The sequence below is a fragment of the Neovison vison genome, chromosome 3, assembly GCF_020171115.1.
Source record: "Neovison vison isolate M4711 chromosome 3, ASM_NN_V1, whole genome shotgun sequence".
Taxonomy (NCBI): Eukaryota; Metazoa; Chordata; class Mammalia; order Carnivora; family Mustelidae; genus Neogale; species Neogale vison.
Window position 1 is genome coordinate 182,594,186 of NC_058093.1, and position 25,197 is coordinate 182,619,382.

A 25,197-nucleotide genomic window follows, 5' to 3' on the forward strand; every position below is an offset into this window, starting at 1 on the left:
AGCCGAGCCAACAAAAGAGAAGTTTTTGGACAATTTTTTTCTTACGTGGCCAATAGCTCACCACCTTTCTGGTGTTGGGAGATGTTTGCTCAAGTAAAACCAGAGCCTTGCCTTGGTTACAATTGTAAGGAAACTGAAAAGGTGGTCCATTTATTTCCCCCGCCTCCCGGAGAAGACAGAAGCTTTTTTGTTGTCACAGATCCTCCTGTAAATGTCTTTCCTTTTCAGTTTCCATCCAGGTATCGATCCAGTTCCCTTCGCGGCTTCTTCTAGAGGATTAAAAACTCCACCCCTGGGTCCAAACTCAGCCAGAGACTAGCCTCAGCCCAGCAAGTGAACACTTTTGTGCGAGGCACTGGGTCCAAGTGCACAAGACAGGCTCTTCATCGTCACGACCGCCAGAATCCGTGGGGAAGACCCAGGGTCCTTCAGCAGGTTCGGTGCTACGTACATGCATCAAGTCCTATGTGGGGACATAAATGAGGGAGGGATTGGTACAGATGGGGAATTAAGGACTTAGCAGAGTTCCACAAAGTCTTTGGAACCAGCTCTGATTGTTTCCTTTAACAAAATTCACTCAAACATGCAAGCATTTATATAAACATCAGCGTTTCAGCGATTCTGTGGGATTTCTAAAATGTGCATCTATTTAGTCTAAGACGAAATGCTCGTTATAGGATGAAAAAAATTAAACATGCATTCCTCAGTGCTCGGACCTCAACCACAAACTGAACTCCCAAAAAGAGTCATTAAATCACAATGTGTGCTTAAAATAACAAATTTGAAAGAAAAATGTTCCAAGACATTAAACTTCAAAATGATCTCCAACTGTAATCCCTTCTGCTTCTGAGTCTGGACATCATTTAGGGCCCCTTAAAACATCAAGGGAGAGATTGGCAGGGGGTCCTGGGAGGGAACACACACAGGTCGTGCTGAGTGGGAACATAAGCAGTTGGGCGCTTGGTGTTCCCATGGGACACAACATTCCTAACAGTTTGTGTGTTGGACATCAGAGTCCAGAATCAGCTTCCAAATTCACAGACAATTTTTTTATCCTTTCCTGAAAATTCTGAAAAAGTGGTTCAGTGGGTTTAAGTAGGTTCACTCTCGTCTACGGCCATACCATCCTGAACGCGCCCGATCTCGTCTGATCTCGGAAGCTAAGCAGGGTCGGGCCTGGTTAGTACTTGGATGGGAGGTTCACTCTGGCAATGAGCAGGATTCCTCTCTGGAACCCAAGAGGGACAAATCAGTTACCTTTCCTCCAAAGGCAGAACAATCTTTAGGTCAGGAGTTCTCAATCTTTGAAAGGGACAAGCACATATCAAGGCCACTTGGAAGCCGCCTGTGAATGTCTCCTCCCCTCCATCCCCCCAATGGACTTTCCAGCTGTTCCCGTACCTCACTTGCCTTCCCCTCCACCCCAGAGTAATGCCAGCTGAGCCTATCCACACTACTTTTGCGGAAGGAGAAGTGATAGCAACTAAATCATTTAAGATTTCAGAACGCACATCTCTACCCAATTAACCAGAAGATCAGGTACATTTCCATGATTTTCTAGTGATAATATTGTGTTCAAAAACAATTACTTTCTGATGTTCATTGGTGGCTTTGTATTTCCAGTCTATCAGAAGAAATTCAAGGGGAAGGGGTAATTTTGTCTCTGGACCAAGCCAAACCCAAGGGCAGGGCAGGGTGCCCAGATTGTGCAAGAACTAGAAGCCATGTCTTAGAAGAGTTGCTTAAAGAACTAAATGTTTACTGGAGACAAAAAACAAAGGGTGGTTGACAGAGCTTCCTTCAAATGTTTGAAGCACTATTGTCTGAAGAAGGAAAAAGCTTTGTTTTGCTTGGCTCCAGATGATGGAATTACAACAGATAGTAAGAGCTTATAAGGATCCAGACTTTGCCTCAATGGAAAAAGAACATTCTAGCAGAATTGTTTAGAAAAGCAATAATCTTTGTCTAAGGAGGAAGAGATCCTGTCTTTGAACTTGTTCAGGAAGAGCTAGAGAAGCACCTGTCAAGGATGCTGGAGGATATACCTCTGATTTGGGACAGCCAGAGCTCCTTATAGGAGGCAAATTCAATGTTTACAAACCATCCCAAGGAGCTTCAGCTACTTTCCATGCTAACACACAGCGGGGGTGAGGGTGGGGGGGGGTGGAGGGAGAGGTTGAGTCATCTGTTTGTCTGCAGGGTAAGTCCTTTCTGAGTTGGTAAATGGGGATGCTGTAAACATTTTCCTACTCTGTTCCATGTTTGTACAAACAAATGTGTTTTTACTGAAACTAATGTAAGTATGTGCTTACTAATGAATGCACTTGCCCCAAGCACTGACTAACCAAACAGACCTCTTTCTTCAACCCAAATATCTAAGCCCAGTTGTTTAAACATTAACCAATTAAAAAAACAGAGTCCAGATTTGTCTTAAGTCTTTACCACAGAAATGACTGTTAACAAATCCAAAGCCATAGGACCTTCCCGGTAAGCAGGAGGGTAGACAGAGTCAGAAGAGTAATGGTGTCTCATGAGCAAACAGGACAAATGAAGCCCAGCATTTAATGGAGAACTCCCATGTGGCACAATCCCACAGCATCAACATGGTTGGCTCCTCCCTCTGCAAAGCACAAAAATGCTCAAAGGTCTATGTCATTGTTAATCTTCTAGCACCCCAGTCACCAGGAAGCCCAAGGGGTCATAAGGGTTATTTTTACCATACGACGCCCCAGTCTCCAACAAAAGAAAATGGAGTAAAAGACCATTTGCCCAATAACATAAACATCAGAGTATCCACACGCTAGAACCATTTTATATGAATTTTTAAAATGAACAACAGTAGGGGCGCCTGGGTGGCTCAGTGGGTTAAGCCCCTGCCTTCGGCTCAGGTCATGATCTCAGGGTCCTGGGATCGAGTCCCGCATTGGGCTCTCTGCTCTGCAGGGACCCTGTTTCCTCCCCTCTCTCTCTCTCTCTCTGCCTGCCTCTCTGCCTACTTGTGATCTCTCTGTCAAAAAAATAAATAAAATCTTTAAAAAAAATGAACAACAGTTGAAAAACTTGCACCACCATAATAATGGTAGAACAATGTGCCATGATTCGTGACCCACGGTGATGGCATAATCCATAGGTTGTAAATGGCTCGTCTTTGATGCCCACATAAATCAGTCTAAGTGCTGTCATAGAGACCTGGTGAGATGCCTCATGACAGACCAAAAGTGCCTCCATCAAAGATGACTTCAAGTCTTGAGAATTTCATGCATTTCACCCAGCAATGATCATTTCCTACTGAGATGACAAGACTCCAGATTCATGCAGAAACAGAGAAATTTGAAATGGGAAGTTGTGGCAAAGCAAGCAGATGATATTGGTATATCTTTTCTGTAAAGAAGTTTGACCATTTTCCACAAACATTTTACAGCAGATCCCGATGATTACATGATTTATGCCCAATCCTTTCCTGCTCACCACAAAGATATCCTAGTGAATAACATTTCCATGAATCTTATGTTATTGCATGATGTGTTGGGGCCACAGTTCAGGAAATAAGGGGGTTATAAATTATGATAAATCTACAAATGAACTTTTTTGACTTGGCATGAGATAAAGTGTGTACACCTGTTCAGAAAGAACTCCGGACTGGAAGGCTGTCAATGTGGGTTCAAGTTTGGTTTCCCCAGTTTGGTAGGTGAGGGGAACCTCATCAAATTCCTCACCTATTAAGTGGGAGAGTAACATCTAACCTACCTCCATCTGCAGAGTTTCCTGTAGCAATACTGCGTGTAACATGAAAGCACACACAAGACCCCAGTGATCTGAAGGAGGGCTGAGCACAGACCCACGATAACCCAGGCTGGAATCCTCCTGCTCACTGCTTCCTCACTTCTATTGAGATTTAGGATTTCAACCTGAAGTATGAAGACTATAATCTCTAACACTTATGTGCATTAAATTAGGTAATTTTTAGGTGCTCCCAGCAGGGTGACTTGAAAACAGAAGGTTCTGAACACCAACAATATATTACCTAACATTTACGAAGTACTTACTGTGTTCTAGGTATCATGCTAAGTGCGTTCCAAGTATTCTGACATTTAATCTTCAAGACAACCTTGTGAGTAGGTAGTAGACATGAAGTAATAGAAGAGCTTTAGAGATCATTAAATGTTCCTTCCCATTCTAAGGAAACACACCAGGAATTCTTCAAATAAGGATAGCTACGTTAGGAGTCGATAAATGTATTTTAACAGTTTACCTCTGTTCTTCTTTGGGAAATATCATGGACACTGGGATATTAACAACACACACACAAATCTGTCTTATTACTTGATACTTATTTGCTCTTTTTTTTTTTTTTTTGGCAAAAATGTCATCACCCAGATCATTCCCTTACCTTTACCACTAGACTGCACAAAATGATTTTATTCTATTTCACAAATCTAGACACTCTAAGAAAGATTTGCCAGCACTTTGAGCAGTCTACAGAACCTACATTAGGGTCTAAAGATTTCCCCACAAAAGAAAATTTGAGCAATGGAAGCATGACTAGAATAAGTATTAAGGCTTTCCAAGATGATGTTGGTTCCCAAAATCTGATTTAGTCTCTTAAAATCACACATTACATTTTTTAGTATCGGGCCCTCCCGATACTAAAGATGCAGAGCATCTCTGCATGATGCTCTCAGTGACTCCTCTGGGACTGGGCATCTTGTCTGCCCTTCCATTCACAGCTCTTGGCAGGAGTCATTGCAAACCCTGGTATGAAGCTTTTGCTTTGAGCACTTGTTCATGAGCTAACTACTCAACTAGTTCTCAAGTTACTCAAGTAGTTCTCGAATTATCTACTTCCATTTACTACTGCCCTTACCCTAGTGTGTTGCCTTGCTTGGTAGCTTTCTCTTAGATTCCTGTTGTATTGGTGTTCACATTGTGCTTCGGGGCATCTGTTCTAAGCCACCCTTAATTTCAGCGTTGTTTCCATATTGCTTATAACCCCTTGGGCCCTCATTTATTATTTATTCATTTATTCATTTATTTCCTACTGTCAATTTCTTATTTATTTGTTTGTTTGTTTGTTTATATAGAGAGAGGGGCATAAGTGGGTGGGGCAGAGAGAAGGAGAGAGAATGAATCCCAACCAGGCTTCATGCACAGCATGGAACCCAGCATGGGGCCCCATCTCATGACCTGAAATCATGACCTGAGCAGAAATCAAGGGTCAAACAGCTAACCAACTGAGCCATTCAGGCCCCTCCCCCATTTTTGTTTTAAATGACATAAACCATCTCATCATAATTCCAAATGAAATCAAACATTTAGCTTCAAGGAAACTCATTTCTGAGGTTAGGGATAATTATCTTCATTTTCCAGCCAGTGACTTGAGTCTCAGAGAGGTTAAGTGATTACACTGAGTCACACAACTTCCTATTGCAGATTCAGAGTAAACCCCTTTCAAGACATGAGGAAGAGCCCTAGAAATTTGGTATTCATAATTTTGTATTCTTCTCATTTAGAAAGTCTCCCCAACTTGGAGTGGAATGTGAGCAGACTCTCTGTTTTCTTTTACTTCTGCCCAGATCCCAGCACCTTCAGCCCCCAGGATGTGTGCAAATTCACCACACACTGGAGAGCTGGGGTGGTGCATCATCTACACCACAGCCGTACCTTCCATTTGCATGGGGGGTTTTGTTTACACTCAAAAGTGTTGCCTCATTTCATCCTCCGACCAATTCTGCAAAGTAGGTTTAATAGACTTCAGAATCACAGAAGAGTATTAGGAGAGACCAAATGGTTCAATGTTTAAGAGCCGGGCATAGAATTATCCAGACAACTATGGGTCCCTCATCTAGCTCAGCGTCCCTTCCATCTGTGAGCCTCACTATTTTTTCAGAAGGAAACAGAGACACCAATGGCGCCAAGTGCAAGGTCTGTGTGGATTCGTGGAGATATGTCTCAGAGAAGCAGAGTAAATTCTCTAGGACACCCAGATGATTACTGGCAATTCTTCTGGTGCCCTTCTGCAGCATCCTCCTCTCCCTTCTGTCATGCCCGCTTCTTTCAGGGATGAGGAAGTGAAGGAAGACACGGGAGGTGGAAGTGACTTGTTCAGGTTCTGAGCAGGCATGGAGCACACTTACCTCAAGCACAGTCATGAGAGGTGGGGCTAAGTGGTGGCATCTGGCAGCTCTCAGTCAGTCTCCTGGGTTCGCATCACAGCTCACCCTTTATTATAAGAGACTAGACTTTGGATGAGTTATGCATTCCAGCTCAGCTTCTTCATATGGGGACAATAACAATGCTCACCTCCCATAACTGTTAAGATCATTAAATGAGTTATGGCTTGTAGGATGACTACAATAGTCTCTGGCATAGGACATATTAGCTATTATTACTGATTACAGTTTCACCTATATCTGGGGGCCACTTTCTGATGGCTCTACAGGACAGCTCTTACCACCTAAGGACCCAATGTCTTCCAACAAGAAGTTTTGTCTGAATCTGTCCCCATGCCACCTATTTTTTTTTTTTTAATGACAACCACTTTAGGCTCTTCCAGAATCCTGGAAGAGGGGAAGAAGCATAAAATATAGTTACAGAAGTGAAAAGGAGTAATTTATCCTAATTCATCATATTTCAAAAAATATTTGTCACAAACATGGTCAACAGCACTCATTAGCAACTGTGGTCATTATTGGGGGAGGCTGGTGGTGGAGGACTTGGTGGCCATCAGTAACAACCCTACACCCTAGTGTGTGGCCCAGCTCAGCCTCATGATTCTATCTCTGCTAGTGTTGGGAACCCTGGGCACAGTGAATGAGCTCTGGTCCACTGGGACCCTCTGTCTTGTTTTCTTCAGCCTCTGGTTGTGAAAGACTTAGGCTCTCAGCACCTCACTGCCTGGAGTCACATGCTTCGCCTTACCCAGGTCTACCTCCTGGCCCCAAACCTATGGTCCTGGGCAGAGGGCAAGCTTATAGTCAAATGAAGCAAGAGCTACCAGGCTGGGAATTTGGGCTCCAGTTGTTTCAGAGGAGTCTTCTGTACCCCTGTCCAAGGGGCCCAGTCTCATGGAGATTATTCCAGGTAGCTGGAGCCCCTCTTAAAGCCATCCCTTGCCGTCCATAAATAGACTTGCAAGTGTCAATTAAGTGAACCAGCCTTAATTTAAATGAAGATATTAGTACTGTTCATTTTCTATGACTAATTTTAACATAGATAATTGATTGCTAATTTTCATATTTAGGGGAGTAGTTGTGCCTTTTTCTCTTATTTATTTATTTTTATGTTGAATGCACCCCTGTGAAGATATTGTTAGATACAACCTTATAGAGAATTCCTGCCTATTTTCTTCACATGGATGGTAATCCAACTTCTCCAAGTATACCTTCCTTGTCATGTTGAAAGTCTTTTGTCTAACTACTTAAGGAAACAAATATCACAAGCAGTGTTTCTTCCACGTTAGAATAGCCCCCATTTCTCTTAAGGATGCTGTCTTAGCCTTCATTTGTTTTAAGGATGCGGCTTAGGCTGCTCTAATAAATTACCATAGACTGGATGGCCCAAACAAGAAACACTTCTCATAGTTCTGGAAGCTAGCAAGTCCAAGATCAAGGTGCTAGCAGATCTTCTGTCTGATGAGAACTCTTTGTGGTTTGTAGATGGCCATCTTCTTGTTCACAGGGTAGAGAAAGAGAGGGATGAAGGGAGGGAGGGAGAGAGAGAGAGCTCCTGTCTCTTATATGGACACCAATCCCATATGAGGGCTCCCCATCTTGTGACCTAATTATCTCCCAAAAGCCCCAACTCCTAAGACCATCCCAATGGAGATTAGAGTTTTAACATATAAATTTGGGGTGCGGGGGACACAAGCATACAGTCCATAACAGATACCAAATACTGCACAATATGCATTTGTATAGTGTCAGGTCTAAATAAGTGTGTGCAGACATACTGCTAGGCACTGGAGACACAACCAGGCCACTTTAAGTCTTTCAGGCACTGGCAGAGGCTCTGTATTTTCCTCTTGCTTTCGGGACCTGAAATCTACAGAGCAAGAATTGGTCATAATTAGAACACAAAGACTGCCCTCCTTTGCTCTTTAAAGAGCAAAAATACACACAAGAGTTAACACTTTTATCCTGAGAATTTTCTTAAGCTCTGATGGTCTGACAGATACAACCTAACATGCTAGAAGAAGTCAAATATATCCACAATCACTTGGAAACAGGGCCTGTCCCTAGAGCAGTTTTTAAAATATCTGTGGGTTGGGTTGGGGGTGGGGGAAAGAGTAGGAAAGGAACAGAAGGATACAGAGGCAACCAGAACCAGGAGTACTTGATACTGGAAGGAGGAGAGAGTTGTAGATAAAGCTCCAAACAAAATCAGGAGACCCCACACCCCTTGGCCAGTGTCCACATTTGGAAGACAAGGTTGATGGTGAAGTACATAGACCCATATTCCCTGATACATCTCACATGTGCTTGGTCTCTCTTTTCCAGTAATTACATCTCTTTATATTTATTTCCTCTTTTGTCTCTAGGGAACTCTCCATCCATAATCACCACTTTCTGATGTATCTAAACAATTAGTCTCCTATGTGATTTCTTTGGTCTCTGTCCATATCATTTATACTGTCTGATGTACCATAACCTGAAACCAATTTTGCAATCATTCCAACTCTAGCAACGATTCTATTCCTGAGTTATTCATTAGGGGTCAGAACCATTGTCTTCTTTAATGGCATGACTAGAAATTCCAACCAAAATTTCACCTAATGAGTTCTTTCAAAGCAAATCATGATTAGCCCCATTGCTAAATATTCAAAGGTTTCACTATAATTCCTAATAGCTGAACCATGGCATAACTTCCCACATGTAATATCCAAGGTGTCTATAACTGTGGCTATCCCCAGGTAATCTCCTACAAGGTGTGGCTGAGGTCCTTTCTGAATCTGAGCCTGATGAGCCTTGTACCAGATGTCAAGAGCTGATTGTCGAACATTAAGACATTTTGCAGTTTGGTTGTGAAATTGTTGGTAGTTTGAAATTGGCTGTGGTGGGAGTATTTATACAATGGGAATCAACAAATGCTATAAAGTGAGTCTTCCCCCTCCACCCTTGGAGAACTCTTTGGCTGGTATACCACTGAAGTCACCGATTTAATCATCGTTTCTCCATTGATCAGTTTCCAAGTACACAGCAATCTGTCTGACCGCTCTATGCTATTTCATTGGACTTTTATCTTTTCTTGACTAGTGCCACACTGTTTTTAGCACTGTGTCTTTGAAGCATATGTTAATAGCCTGTAGAGCAAGATCCCATTCTGTGCTCTCCTTTTTCAAAGTTGACTTAACTCTTCACAGACTGTTAAATATTACAATATTATGCCATATACATTTTAGAATAAGTTTACCAACTTTCTTAAAACCACATATATATTATTTGATTGAGGTATTTTTGACATTACTGAACACTGTTGGGAGAATTAATGTCCTCAAACAATTAGTCATTCCAAGAACATGGTTAATTCTCCATTTATTCAAATTGTATTTTACAAAATTAAATTAAATTTTAACATTTTTCTGAACAACTTGTATTCGTGATTTGTTAACTCCTAATGCTTTATAAATAATGTTACAATTTTGAATTTCTTTTTTTCCTAATATTTTCTAATTGTTGATTAGCTTGAAAAATGGTATTTATTTTTGAAATTTGACCTTACTAAGTTCTCTTATTGTTTTTATTGGGTTTCATTGAATTTTCTATGATCATAGTGTCTGAAATAATCATAGGTTTATTTCTTTCTTTTCAATCATTATGGTGCTTTTTCTGCCTTTCTTTCTTGATAATGATAGCCAGCACCTACAGTACCAGGTTAAACTGTGGCAAGGATAATAAACAGTCAACCAACCTTGATCCAAAAATGACCCAGATATTGGAACTATAGGGGGAAATGTTAAATATTTAAATAAATAGTTAAATAAAAATGTTAAATATGTTGCAAAATCTAGCACAGCAGATGAACAACATGCATGAACAGGTGGGGAATTTGGGCAGAAAGATATAAACCATAAAAAGAGTCAATTGTGAATGCTAATAATAAGAAACATGATGTCCGAGATGAAGAAATCCTCTAACGGGCTTATCAGTAAAATGGACATAACAGAACAAAAAAAGGGAAAGCTATAGGTAAATAGAAACTAAAAAGCATGAAACACAAAAAGCAAAGAAAAAAATAATAGAACAAAACAGATATGTTGTAGAACAACATCAAATACATATAATTTTAGTAGAGAGAGAGAGTGAATGGGCAGAAGAGATATTTGAAGAGACAATGGCTTTTTAAGTTAATAAGTAAGGATCAACAAACAAGAATCTCAGGAAAATTGAAGCAAGATTAAAAACAACAACAACAACTTAAGTGCATCAGAATAAAACTGCAGAAAAATAGATTTTAAAACAATCTTGAAGGCATCCAGAGAATAAAGAAAATTTACACAGAGGGGGGAAAATTAGAGCCAACTTCTCATCAGAAATTAATCAAGCCTAAAGAAAATTGAGAGGTATTTTAAATTATGGAAAGAAAAACCAATCATCCCAGCATTCTGTGTCCAGAGAAAATATATTAAAGAAATTAAGGCAGAACAAAGACTTTTTAGACAAACAAACGCTGAAAGAATCCATTGCCTAACAAACACTGAAGAAAGTTTTTCAAGAAGAAAAAGTAAGGCAGTAGATAGAAATTTTGATATATACAAAGAAAAAAAAAGGGTGATGGATATAATAAAAATGATATTATATATAAAAGACACTTATCTTTTTAATATCTTTAAAATAGTTGAATATCTAAAGCAAAAATATTAACAATGTGGGACTTCTATGTAGAAATAAACTAAATGACAGTAACATCACACACACACACACACACACACACAAACACACACATTTGTTATTAAAAAAAAAGTCTTAAATAAGATCCAGAATCTTATAATATAATGCCCAAATGTCTAGGATACAGTTGAAAATCATTTGTCATATCATGAACATAGAAAATCTCAATGTGAGTGAGAAAAAGTAATTAACAGAGGCCAACACTTAGGTGACATAGATGCTGAAATCAAGGATTTTATAGCAGCCATCATAAAAAATGTTTCATTGGGCAATTACAAGCATGTTTTGAAACAAATTAAAGATACAGAGTTTCAGCAAAGAAATAGAAAAAAATATCAAGAAGTAAGAAGGAAGCAAATGGAAATTTTAGAACGTAGGTGTATAGTAACTGAAATTAAAAACTCTATGGAGGGGCGCCTGGGTGGCTCAGTGGGTTAAGCCGCTGCCTTCGGCTCGGGTCATGATCTCAGGGTCCTGGGATTGAGTCCCGCATCGGGCTCTCTGCTCGGCAGGGAGCCTGCTTCCTCCTCTCTCTCTCTGCCTGCCTCTCTGCCTACTTGTAATCTCTCTCTGTCAAAGAAATAAATAAAATCTTTAGAAAAAAAAAAAAAACTCTATGGATAGGTTCAGCAGAAGAATAGAGAGGATGAAAAAAAAAAAAACAATCAATGGCCTTGAAGATAGAACAATACAAATTGCCCAATTCTAACAATAGAGAGAAACCTTTTGTTTTGAAAAAACAAAATAAACGGGGCCTCAGAGATTTGTGGTACAATGACAAAAAAAACCTAATACTTGTGTCATGAAAGTTTCAGAAGTAGAGAATAAAGAAAGTAGGGCTTAAAGGCACTCAGAGAAGTAATTACTAATTATTTTTTCAAATTTGGCAAAAGACATAAACCTGAAGATTAAGAAGCAGAGTGACCTCCAAACAATAAAAACCCAAAGAAATTCATGCCAACACACAATATAATTAAACTTGTGCAAACTAAAAACAAAGAAATTATCTTGAAAGCAGCAAAAGAGAAATAACACCTTAGCTGTAAGGAAAACAAATTGAATGACCATTGATTTCTCATCAGAAGCCTTGGGGGTCAAGAGTAAGCGTCAGGAGATACTAAAAGAAAATAACTCTCACTCCAGAATCCTATATTTGGCAAAAGTACCCTTCAGGGATATAAGGAAAACCATCACATATTCAGATAAAGGAAAACTAAGAGAATTTGTCACCAGTAGACCTACCCTAAGTAATTGCTAATGGAAGTTCCTGAAGCTGAAAGGAAATGATTAAAAAAAAAAAGGGGGGGTGCGGGGGGATTTGGGAAATATTAGAAAAGATGAAAGATCATGGAAAAAGGAAAAATATGGGTAAATAAACTCACCATTTCCTTGAGTTTTGTAAATTATGTTTGATTTTGAAGGAAAAAGTATAACATTTTCTGATGTGGTTCTCAACATATGTAGAGGGAATATTTAAGTCAATTCAATTGTAAAAGAGGAATGGTAAAAGAACTGAAAAGGAGTAAGGTTTCTACACATCACTCAAATTGATAAAATGTCAACATCAATAGATTGTGATAAGTTATACATGTATAATATAACACTTAGAACCACTAAAAATCTATATAAAGAGATACACTCAAAAACACCATAGGCAAGAGAAAAAAAAAACTCAGGAAACAATGAGAAAACAAAAAACAAAATAGCAGACTTAAATTTTAACATATCAATAATTACACTAAATATAAATGGTTTAAATATACAAATTAAAATGCAGATATTGGCAAAGTAGATTTTTTTAAAAAGGAGAAATATGTCACATATATACACATACACACACATATATACATATACACATATGTACAAACACACACTCTATCTGAAAGGAATTTTCTTCAAATACAGTATAGGTAGGTTACAAATAAAAGTAAGGAACACCTCTCTCAATGACTATTAGAACAACTAGACAGAAAATCAGAAAGGATATAAAACACTCAGTAATGCCATTACAACAGGATATAATCAACATTCATAGAATACCTCATGCAGTGCAGCAAAAGACTTATTCTTTTCAAGGGTTCACAAAGCTCTTCCCAAGACAAATCATATCTTGGGCTGTAAAATAAACCTCAACAAATATTAAAGAGCTGAAACCACACAGAGTGTGTTCTCTGACCACAATGGGATCAAACTAGAAACAAATAATAGAAAAATAACGGGAAAATCTTGAAACACTTGGAAACTAGACAACACACTTCTAAATAATCCAGGGTCAAGGAAAAAGTCTCAAGGAAAATATTTTTAAGAATACATTGAAGTGAAGAAAAATAAAAATGGAGCATACCAAAATGTGTGGAACACAGCTAAAGCATTGCTGAGAGAGAAATTAATAACACTAAAGTCTACATAAGAAAATAACAATTCGGGGCACCTGAGTGGCTCAGTGGGTTAAAGCCTCTGCCTTCGGCTCAGGTCATGGTCTCAGGGTCCTGGGATCAAGTCCCACGTCGGGTCCTCTGCTCAGCAGAGAGCCTGCTTCCTCCTCTCTCTCTGCCTACCTCTCTCCCTATTTGTGATCTCTGTCTGTCAAATAAACAAATAAAATCTTTAAAAAAGAAAAAGAAAAGGAAAATAACAATTCACCAGTAAATAGCTCTTGGAAAAATCTTCCAAAATGAGAACAAGTTGGTATTTCAAGCTTGTGCAATTCTCATTCTTTAAAAAAAGCCCCACATATTTAAGGGATATTATTCCATCAAATGATCCTGCTCAATCATTTCTTTGAGAAAGTTTTTTCTCTTTGGATTTATCAAAGAACAAGCAATATATTACTTGCGATCTGAATCATAAGTAAACAACTATATAAAGATTGACTATAATTTGGTTTCTACTTGTGATTTGTTTAGAAATTTAAGGAATTATCAGTTCAGAGTATTATCTCCACCACCACACCTTGCTAATGATAAGAATGTGAAAGTGATTAATTCAAGAAGAATTTATCACAGTAATAGGACAAGCATGAATTGAGAATGAGACAACTTTATTGTCATGTCTCTATTCTCTATGGGATGACAGTTTCAAAAGCATTCACCTCTGTATAAGCCAGAGATTCCCAGTGTGATTATATATTTGTCTTTACCTCCTATCTAAACTGAGATGGAAGGAATGAGAAGTCTCATTTGAGATGGTGGTCATGACACATTCTTAGTCCAGCTGCGAAGGCAATCATCTCTGTCTTTTCCTCTATTTTGCAACCAGTGTTTACCAAGATCTTATTATTTTTTAGGAATGCTATCTAAACTATAGCAGTCTTTCAATAAATGACAGCCTCATTACTTCTATGGTTGATGTTGTTATCAAAGATGATCAGCATATGGAAAAAACTCCTGGCCACGTAACTAGCCAAATAGAAGAGGAAAATAAGGGCAGAAGGAAGAAACTTGCCCAGGATTACTCATGAGTTAGGGTCTTAAGATATGATAAAATATGCCTGGAATGATTGCTGCAAGGATGAAATGAATATTTCATGCATATGGTTGACTAATAAAAAAAATTTAATTCCAGCAGAGTTAACATACTATGTTATATTAGGTTCAGGTATACAATATAGTAATTCAACCATTCCGTATGTCACTCCATGCTCATCATGGAAAGCGCACTTTTTAATCTTCATCACCTACTTCATCCATTCTCCCCCATCTCCCCTCTAGTAAGCATGAGTTTGTTCTCTATAATTTTTTGGGAGTGCCTGGGTGGCTCAGGTTGTTAAGCATCTGCCTTCAACTTGGGTCATGATACCAGGGTCCTGGGATTGAGACCCACATTGAACTCCCTGCTCAGTGGAGAGTCTACTTGTCCCTCTCTCACTCTCAACCCCCCAACTTACACACTGTCTCTGTCTTGCTCACTCTTTCTCTCTCAAATAAATAAATAAAACATATTTTTTTAAAAGAGTCTCTTTCTTGGTCTCTTTTTTCCTTTGTTCATTTGTTTTTGTTTCCTAAAGTCCACATATGATTGAAACCATATGTAATTTGTTTTGCTCTGACTTGACTTATTTCACTTAACATCATACCCTCTAGATTCATCCAGATCTTCCATCCAGTGTTGCAAATGGCAAGGATTTCATTCTTGTTTAGGACTGAGTAGTATTCCATTTTGTATATATTTTCTATATCATATCTTCTTTATCCATTCATCTGTCAATAAACACATTACTGTTTCCATAATATGGCTACTGTAAACAATGTTGCTATAAACATAGGGGTGCATATGTCATTTTGAATTAGTGTTTTCATATTCTTTGGGTAAATATTGAACAGTTAAACTACTAGAACATAGGATAGTTCTATTTTTAACTTTTTGAGGAAACTCCATACTCTTTTCCACAGTGGCTGCACCAATTTGCATTATCACCAGTAGAGCACAATGGTTCCTTTCTCTCCACATCTTCACCAACACTTGTTGTTTCTTGTGTTTTTGATTTTAGCCATACTGACAGGTGTGAAGTGGTAGCTCATTGTGATTTTGATTTGTATTTCCCTGATGATGGGTGGTGTTGAGCATCTTTTCATAATGGTGCACTTTTAATGAACTCATGACTTCAAACAAATGTAATGAATAAAAGTTAGAACATGTCTCAGAAAAAACATGGTGAATGGAAAACATACATACAATGATAGAAATAAGTACAAATGTACCCAGTAATCACATGAACTTTAAATTAATTTAACTCACATGTTAAAATACAGAGATTGAATTTTAAAATTCAGCTACGTGCTGATTATATAAATGATAATAGATTTTGAAAATGTAATGCTGATTTTAAAAAATGAAGTTTTTTTTAAAAGATTTTATTTATTTATGAGAGAGAGAGAGAGAGAGGAGCACAAGCAGGGGGAGAGGCAGAGAGAGAAGCAGACTCTCTGCTGAGCAGGGAGCCCAGTGTGGGGATTGATCCAAGGACACTGGGATCATGACCTGAGCAGAAAGCAGACACTTAACTGACGGAACCACCTAGGTGCCCCTAAAAAATGAAATTGTTTTCTAAGATGATACCACTTATAACATAATTTTAAAATACAAAGAGCAGCAGTACATATTGTTTATGAGGATATGTGTAATGAAAGTGTAGAAGTTAGAAACTAGAGGGATACTTACCCAATTTTTCACAGTGGTTCTGTGTGGAGGAGTTGAACAGGTTGGTATTTGGGTGACAAAGCCAGATGCAAAGTTATCATCTTCTACATATTACCCTTTAATAAAATCTGGAACAACAACAAAAAAAGACTAAATGTTAACTTTTTTGTATTTTAAACTGAGTATTTGGGTGTTTGTATATTCTGCTTTAAAAAATAAAAAAGGAAGGAAAAAGACGTCGAGCAGGTAGGTACTCATGTACTGCTAAGGTAGAGTGTCTACTCCACTGCTGTGATGATCTCAGTAATGCTCAGAATTGGGAGGATGGCCTTCTAGAATCTCCCCTAAAAATGGACATAACTTTGCCCTTTTATTGCTCCAGACATTAATACAACCATGTACTGTGTACAAAAGAGCACTGTGCTCCGTAGGAATAAAACGTATGCAAGAAAAATGTAGAGTCAGTGTCTTGCCAAGTTTAAAATTTCACATCGAGGTATAACACACGCTACACTAAAGATGGGGAGATGCAGAAAAAAGGGACTCACCACTGGGGAAACTTGGAAAACTCAACAACCATCCCAAGAGAGTCTTGTCATCAAAGAGTCACACCCATAGATTGTATGGTTATATGAGAGCCAAGAAACATATTTGCAAAGTTTTCTTCGTTTTATAACTAACCGATGTGTAGGTGAGCACTCTGACTGTGATTGCTAAGGGTTAAGAAGAACATGGTGATGTAATAGACAAGTCCCTGATTTCGTTGATAGTCTCCTCTTTTTTAAAAAAAGATTTTATTTTTGTATTTGAGAAAGAATGAGCACGAGCAAAGATGGAGGGGGAGGGGGAGAGGGAGAAGCAGGCTCCCTGCTGAGCAGAGAGCCCAGTACAGGGATGGATCCCAGGACTCTGCGACCAAGATCTGAGCAGAAGGCAGAGGCTTAACTAACTAAGCCACCCAAGCGCCCCGCATTGATTTTGTTTTCATCTGATAATTTGAAATTATGGCTCCGAAAAAGTTATAATGCATAGAAAAACCGGCATTTGTTTGGATGGTATGGAGTACCTACAGTTAATAAGGAAATCATTTTTAACTAAATTATTGGGCAAGCCACTGGTATTTTTGTGTTCCTAAGAAAATGCAGTTGGAAAACCCTATGTAAATGAGAACTCAGGGAAAACTGCTTTTCACATTGGAGCCAACTTTTCCTGGTTGAATGATTTTTTAGAATCACATTAAAGCCTTTTCATTATTTTGATACTGAAGGCCAGCTTCTCACAGACTCATCCACCCTGGGAGTCCTCGCCATCAGCTGTGAGAGCTGGAAGGACCAGGAGGCCTGAGAATTGCTGAGTGTTGATCTAATTATCTCTGGCAAAGCGTAAGTGTGGACACCATCTGTCTCCATGGGGCAGGAGAGGTAACAAAGAATGCCAAGTGAAGACGTACCCCGGCATGAGAGAGCATCTAAAGGGACAGTTCCCGCTATGTGGCTTTTCAGACACACATTCACACGCTCACACACACTCACATCTGTTCACACACTCCCTAATCTCCAAGTGTAAAGCAGAATTATCCAAATTGTCTTGTGTGTCTCTGCTTACACGTTTGTTCTAATAATCTGGTTAAATAAAATCAATTTCTATGGTCATTTCTTAACAAATGAAACCCATTCATTTTCATGGAAAGGCTGAAAGTTTATATAGCTTATATTTTACATGAAAAAGTCAAGCTCATAAAAGAGCTTCACATGTACCCTCAGAAAGAGGTTGCAGAGGTCTCTTCCCCTCTATTGAAGGCACAATGAATGAATCTGTGGGCTTCGGAAAAATGACAGGATCTCCTTCCTTCCCCCATGCCCTGAGCAAATAAGAAGTCAGTGTACATTTCTCAATTTGGGCTGATCAGGCCAATAAAAAACACATAACACAAAAATCACTCATATCAATAGCCAATGCAAAAAACAATTTACATTTCAGTATGAACTAACTTAAAGGACACCCATTGCATTCCTTGGTGACAAGTTCTTTTTATCTATGAAAACAAGAGATATCAGTGGATGTTGAACTTCATCCATGTGAGAATGATCAGAAATGAAAACCTTGAGTTCTGGAAACCCCTAACTTTTCTGGTTCAGTTGGTATAATTTCTTTTTCTCCTGTCCTTTATCTACTAACCTAGTGAATCCAGTTTAGGAATAAAGTGTCCTAGGGTCAACCTCTCTGTCCTCTAACTGCTCCCAGTTTGGGGGAGGGGGTGGTTTCCATCTCCCTCCTCCAGTCTCAATTCCCAAAAGTATTATCTTTTTTTTTTTTTTAAGATTTTATTTATTTATTTGAGAGAGAGAGAGAGCACAAGCAGAGGGAAAAGCAGATTTTCTGCTGAGCAGGGAACCTGATGAGGGACTCGATCCCAGGACGCTGAGATCATGACCTGAGCCACAGGCAGATGCTTAACAGACTGAGCCACCCAGACGTCCCTCAAAAGCATTATTTTTGAGACCGAGTTAGGAGTCGAGGTAGGATATCCGATCTAGGATCAAGGCCAGTGCCTGGCAGGGCTGCTAAGATACCAGAAACTGGACCACAACCCTCTGAGCTACTACAAATCGCCAACAGTCTGTGACTCTCCAGGATTTTCTGCAACTCATGTTATTTTTTGTGGGTGACTTTTTACTATGTTCTGCTTGTCAATATAAATGTCTGGGGCACAGCAATGCACATTGCACTAGCAGCGGGGGGCGATCCAGATATTGATTTTCTAGCCAGTAACTTGCTGTTGTTTCCCACACCAGGCAGAAGAGTCTAAATAAACTCCTTGCCCTGGCATTCAAGGCTCTCCATTATGTGGCTTCATCCTAGCTCTCTAGTCCCACGTGCCTCCTCATGGACCTGTGGCCCTGCCGTATGGACATGATCCATTTCCAAACAAGCCCTGCATCAGCAAAGTTCTGTGTCTTTGCTTGGCCATCTCTTCAGCTGAGAATGCCATTTCCTCCCTCTGTCAGTGGAACTCGTGCTGATTCATGACCCACACTACTAAAGTGCTCTGGTCCCAGGAACAGCACAAGAGAGGCACGTACTCCTGATGCCAACCTCAGAAATGATTAGGGAAAAAGTGCATCTTAAACATAAGAAGAAACAATATCACTCAGAGTAAGAGAAATGCTAAATAAAACCCCATTAAGATGCAATTTCTAGCTTGGCAGTTTGACAAAAATAAAGTTTAATCAAGCACCTATGCTAAGGCTGTGGCTTAACAGGCAAATTCATATAGAATGGCAGGTGTCTAAATATATATGGTAACTAGGAATGGCTATTTGAAAATATCTAGTAGATTATCCACACATCCATTCTTGACCCTGAAATTTGACTTCCAGGAATGGATCCTACATATATGTTGTATATCTATGTATGTAACCATGTACATATATTTGGTTATATAATATAGCATTGTAACTGCAAAAGAGTGTAAAAAATCTGAATGTTTATTAGTAGGCGATTGGTGCATTCATCAATTTTATTAAATTTATTCTAGTGTGTGCATTCAATGCAATATGACATAATTGCCAAAAGAATAAGGGAAGCTGTATATGTGTTGATGGGGAATAGTCTGCAAGATACAGTGTTACGTTAGGCTACAGACATACAGGGCACATTGCCAAGTGGAGAATATATTTGCTTAAGGAAGGATGAAGAAAATCTCTAAGAGGATATACAAGAAGCCAATTATTACGGTTACTTGTTGCTTTGTTCTGATTTGGTAAAGGAGAAAACTGGGTAGATGTGGAATGTACTGGTCCATAATTTTCATATTTTCGGATGTGTGAAACACATTAATGTGTTACCTAATTGAAAATTAAAGAAATAAATTTTCAATTATTAAAGTAGATTTGCCATTTTGGAGGCTAAGTCGAAAGTGGAAATAGTGGAATGAAGGGGAGGGAGCAGAGGCAGGGAGGAAAAGAGAGAGGGGAAAGGAGGGGAAATGAAGGAGGGTAGGGGAGGACAGGGAATGGAACGGGAGGGGAGAGGAGGAAACACAGCATTTGCTTTCCTGATAAAGGCTTCTTTTAGGCTGAAATTGCTCCTGGAATAATAAATTAGATACATTTATTATCATCTATTTTTCCTTGGATTTCAACAAAAATGACCCATTTCTTAGAACCCAGTGGTACTACTTAATCATAGTGTTTGGTCATTAGAGAAACAAATACCCACCAATCCTTTTACTTCACAATGGTAATAACATGACCAATAAATGGAAGAAAGAATGCTAGATTCGAATTTCAGCACGATCTGCGAGCCTCTGTCACGTTGGAAGTCACTTCAGCCATCTGAGTCTTCAGTTCTGTTATGAAAAATGGAGTCAAGCCATAGTGATCTTATTCTTCCTCCCAGGATGTCGTCAGATCCCACCACAGAGCGGCTGTTGGAGAACTCCATACTGCCGGCATCACCCCCGGAAGCAGCAGTGCCTTCTGTGCTCTGGCCCCGCCTCCCTCCTCCCTTCCTCACCGCCCTCAGGGACCCCTCAGCTGGGGCACCCAGAGCTGCGCATACCACAGGCCAACGCAGTCCCCAGAGGGGTGCTGTTCCTAGCTTTGTCTTCTTCCAGACCATGGTCAGCTCTCAGTCAGTCTGTCTTCCAGTCTGCCTTCCACAGGACAGCGGAAATGGCTGATGATTTCCAGAAACACATCTAAGGTAATTCCTAGGGCCAGGAGCTCAGAGACCATCAGATTAGAAGAACACTGTTCCCCAAAGGCATTACTGTAGACTTGGCACCCAAAGACTCAGCTGCCATATTCTCTGGGTTTCCAGAGTAGCCCTTGGTCTTTTCAACAGACATAGGTTCATAAACAGGATCCATTAAACCCAAACTTGGAAACACGCATGATCAGGTATAAGAGTTTCTGGCCATCTTGATGGGTTACCTCACAGAAATGCCTTTAGGGACTTCACAGTTGACGAAACACGCAGAGAGGTGCACCCTTGTATCCCAATCACTAAGAGACCTAGTCATGAACGCAAGGGCTCTCTCCAGAGAAGTTCAAGGCTCCTTGGATGCCTCTTTGGAGTGAATGCCACTGGTAATGCCTGACATTCAAAAACTGTGCTCTTAAAAAACAAAACAAAACAAACAAACAAAACCTGCTCTCTTATCTATCCAAACAAAAAAGGAGTAGCCCACAAGTTAGCCCCCAAGTTAGCAAAAAGTTTACACTTGGCTTTGGAATACACCTCATAGACAGATTATATACATTTTATTATTCTTCCGACTTGTACTTCGATATGTTGGCGTTCCCAGTGGATCAGCCCCTTGAATTAAAAGAAACAAAACTGGCCAGGAATGAACTGGGGAATAAAATGAACCCCTTGCACATTCTTTAGAGGAACCCTTGTGTCTGGAGAGAATGGAGAGTCCCACCTGAGGCACCAGGCATTCTTTGTTCCTCCAAAACGCTCCCAAACTCCCTCTTCCCTGGGGCCTCACAGAACATAGGCGATTGAGAGGGCAGCAGCCCACTGCACCCGGCAGATAGAGCCAACCTCGGTGGGATCCTGAGGGGGTGTTAGCATGTACCCTTAGCCCTGAAATGTCAGAGCCTGACAGTGATATTTCCATACGAGAAAGTTCTGCCCTCCCCTCGAGAGAAAGAAAACGTCCCTTCATTCCAGCATGACGCCCTCCTCTGGTGGTGGGGTCAGCAGGTCCACAATTTTGATTTTCAGATTAAAAGGTCCTGATGCTTTTGTGACTGGCCGGGTAATCCTTTGCCACACAGAGGTATTGTCCCACTTGAACTCGCCACAAATGGAGAATAAGCCGCTTCCAGGAGCTCCTTAATTTCCTTGGAGGCTGAAAAATCTCCCTGGCAACCCCGGGGGCAGCTTTGCATTTTGGAAGGGTTGTGGGGGGAGGCTAGGATTTGCACGGCCAGCCCCACCCCCACCGGTCCTCAGACACACAAAAAGCCTTCTATTTTTTTTTTTTTTTTTTTTTCAGGGATTACATGGAGGGCAGAGAAAAGAGCAGCCGAAACACGTGACCCAGGGCGTAGCGTGAATAGTTGGGCCCGAAGCCGGCGCTTTGAATCTGTGGCTAATTTACTGCATGGGTTTCCTTTCCTGAGGCTTTGAAGGAGCGGGTTGCACTCCACCCAGCACAGTCATAATAACGCTGCATATCCTTGAATGCTCAGAGTGTCCTTCACGCCAGGAACTCAAAAGCACTTTGACTTATTGGGAATAAAATAAAAAGGAGACGCAGAGAAACCCTCATCCCTGAAGTCCCCTGCGTCAAGCCGAAGTTTCCGACGAGGTCTTTTAAGAATATCATCTTATTCCAGCCCTTCGAGAAGCTTCCTCGCTAATGCCGAAGGACCCGCCTGCCACAGCCCGACTCTGTTTGCCTCACCCCCACGCGGTGCCCCAAAGCCTACCAGGCCTTGTCCCCAAGCACAGAGTCCTGAGCGGGATCACCAGCCCCGCCTGGTCTTCCTGCCATTTGATGTGATCGCAGCTAATTCCTTCCTCTGTTCCCAGAGGTTCGGGGCAACCCCAGAGAATGGGAGCCTAAGAGGATTAAATGTCCACTGAGGAGAACCGTGGAAAACAAATGAGAGGCGCTGAGGAGAGAGGGACCCCGCGTGGGGGGCTCACCCAGGGTGAAGGCTGTAAATTTTTGTTACATCATTTCATCTCAGATTCTAGCAGCAAATGAGGAAGACGGAGGGGCTGGTTGTAAGTCTTTCTAACATCGTGCATGGGGACCGGAGTCCCTAACCCCTCCTTTGGCTCCCAGATGTGATAACTAGGAAAAATGGCCTAAAAACACACCAGGCTTCCAGAGCAACTTAAAATATAATATTTATTTGTAGACGGCATCGATGTTCAAAGTGGCGTGATGAGGGCATGAAGCAAAGTCAACTACATACCATGACACAGGGCTTACAACTAGCATGAGTCCCAGACACCTGGTACCTGCTATCTGTGGTCACCCTACGCTCTCCTCTAGCTTGGAAATGGATTTTAAATATCACCTGGCTTACCATTTGTTAAAGAAAGATGAATTTGGAAGAGAAAGGCGACCGATTTTGCATCGATACGAACAGCCCTGTAGTGATCATTGGGGTGCGATCTCAGTCTGCTCTTCACATCTGTGGCATCTGTCAGTTCTGGGATTGTTATTTCACCAAAAATGAGCCCATCCAGAGTGTGATAGAAAGAGTGCCTGTTGTTGTTGTTGTTGTTAACTTGAGGATATAAGATTCCACAGCGTGGTGGTTCTACCACACACACACACGGGGGGTCACTCCCTTCATTTCCACCTCATCCCATGCTTTGAACATGGATTCTGGAAAACTGAGCTGGTTACGTGAGTCATGGGGTCCCGGGGCCTCCAGCCTCATTTGGTTCTCCTGACAACTGCCTCCGTCTGGAAAACATTAAATAGCCTCATCCTTTATGGGGATCCATTAGGTTCTATCAACTTCATGATCAATTATCAACAGATGGTGAAGAATATTTGAAATCAAAATGGAGGGGAAGTAATTAAGGATGAAAATAGGGAGCTGAAATGAAAGCCGATGTTCTCCTGGTGACATGACAAGGAGCCAACGGCCGTGTGTTCCCTTAAACACAATAGATTTTGGTATACTTTTTTAAACCAGAAGATAAGAAATTTGGCTCCGTTAAATGTGAGAAAAAGCAAAACCGAGGTCTAAGTTGATGTATATCTTAAACAGTACTCAGAAGGTTTGTATCATGGCCCCAAAGCCAGGTTCTTGGCATATTGTTATCCACAAAGGGAAACCTTAAACAAGAACAACTTCTCTCAGAATAGGACCCTCAAAGCAGTAGGGGCTCCCAAGGAAAGCCTTTCCCACAGACACTGCCCATGGTACCCCAACCCTCTTACAAACCAGCAATCTAAGGGCTGGGACCCTGTCAACCCGGGATGGATACCGACCCTCGCAAGACCAAGCTGCTCCTGCGTGAATCCACACCGGGGTTCTGAAAACCTTAGAAACTGGAGCTGTGAATGTGTAGTCCTACACTAGACAGGGAGACTGCTTTCTCTGCTGGGAGGACTGCCTCTGACCTAACACCAGCCCAGCAGAAACAGAAGGTTCACCCATCAGAAGCTGTGAGATTTCAGACCCTCTCCCTGTGTTAACAAGGGTACACATGATCACATGTGTGCACCAAGGTGGGGGGTGGGGGGCATCACGTTCTCCTCTTGAGCTGGTCAGGAAGGCAAGACTTTTAGTCTTGCACCTTTCATGCCAAGGAATGTAAATTGTCAGACAGAGAGATTGCACAGAGAGAGAGAGAGAGAGAGAGAGAAAGGCGGAGAAAGGGAGAGCCCAGGGGGTGGGAGGGAGAGAGCACTGAGCTCATTATCAAGAGGTCTTTCTTCTCCAGCCAGCTTCAGAGAACCATCTGTCGATGGGGCCAGGAAATGCTGGCTGGGAGCTCCACAAAGGAGCTGAGAGGTTCGGGCAGCCTGGCACCTGTGTAAATGTCTGTCACAGCAAGAGTGACCCCATAATCACCTCAACCTTATTTAAGCAGAAAGTTCCCCCCTCAACCTGAGCCTGATCTTAGCGCAGTCCACAAAGCCCACTCCCCAGGAGGAGCCCAGCCCCTCAGCCCCGCCCTGGAAGTTTCAGCTCCTCCCCCAGGGTGGGGGAGAATGTCCCACTCTGGGTCCTGACATCAAGGACTTAACTGGAAGGACCCCAGCTGGGTGCTTTCTTCTGATTCATCAGCACTTTCAGCCAGGATGCTTGAGATCCATTGTTTGTAAAGTAAACTCAGATTCCAAGTTTAAACTTCAGAGGAAAGGAGTGTTGGAAGCACCTCTAGACCCAAGTTCCCAAAAGCTCCCGTTTCAGTACTCTTACCTGCCCTGCTTTCCTCTCCTGCTTCCTCAGTCCCCCAAGATGTGATGTGTTGTTCTCCGCTTGTATGAGAAGGAATTGTTATGCGCTGACCTTGGGTGAGAAGCTACTTTCATGAAGTCATCGATTACCAGGGGTGTGTAAGCACTCCCCAAATACATAACGCCCAGGTTATCTCTTGTGTTTTGGCTTTCCTGTAGCCCAGAGTTCAAACCTCTGCTTCAGCGTAGCATAACCTGTATGGACATAAGATGCATGCTACC

The 25,197-nt window shown here is 41.0% G+C and overlaps 1 long non-coding RNA gene across 2 annotated transcripts; it reads right to left on the minus strand.

Moving 5' to 3' along the window:
- Positions 1-218: 218 nt before the first annotated feature.
- Positions 219-25,197, minus strand: LOC122901964. 2 transcript variants are annotated; one of them, XR_006383717.1, is made up of 3 exons: positions 24,938-25,197; positions 16,047-16,153; positions 219-463 (listed from the first exon to the last, which is right to left on the minus strand). It is a non-coding gene; the product is annotated as an uncharacterized LOC122901964 (long non-coding RNA). The 2 variants fall into 2 exon arrangements; XR_006383718.1 differs by lacking the exon at positions 24,938-25,197 and adding an exon at positions 20,247-20,353.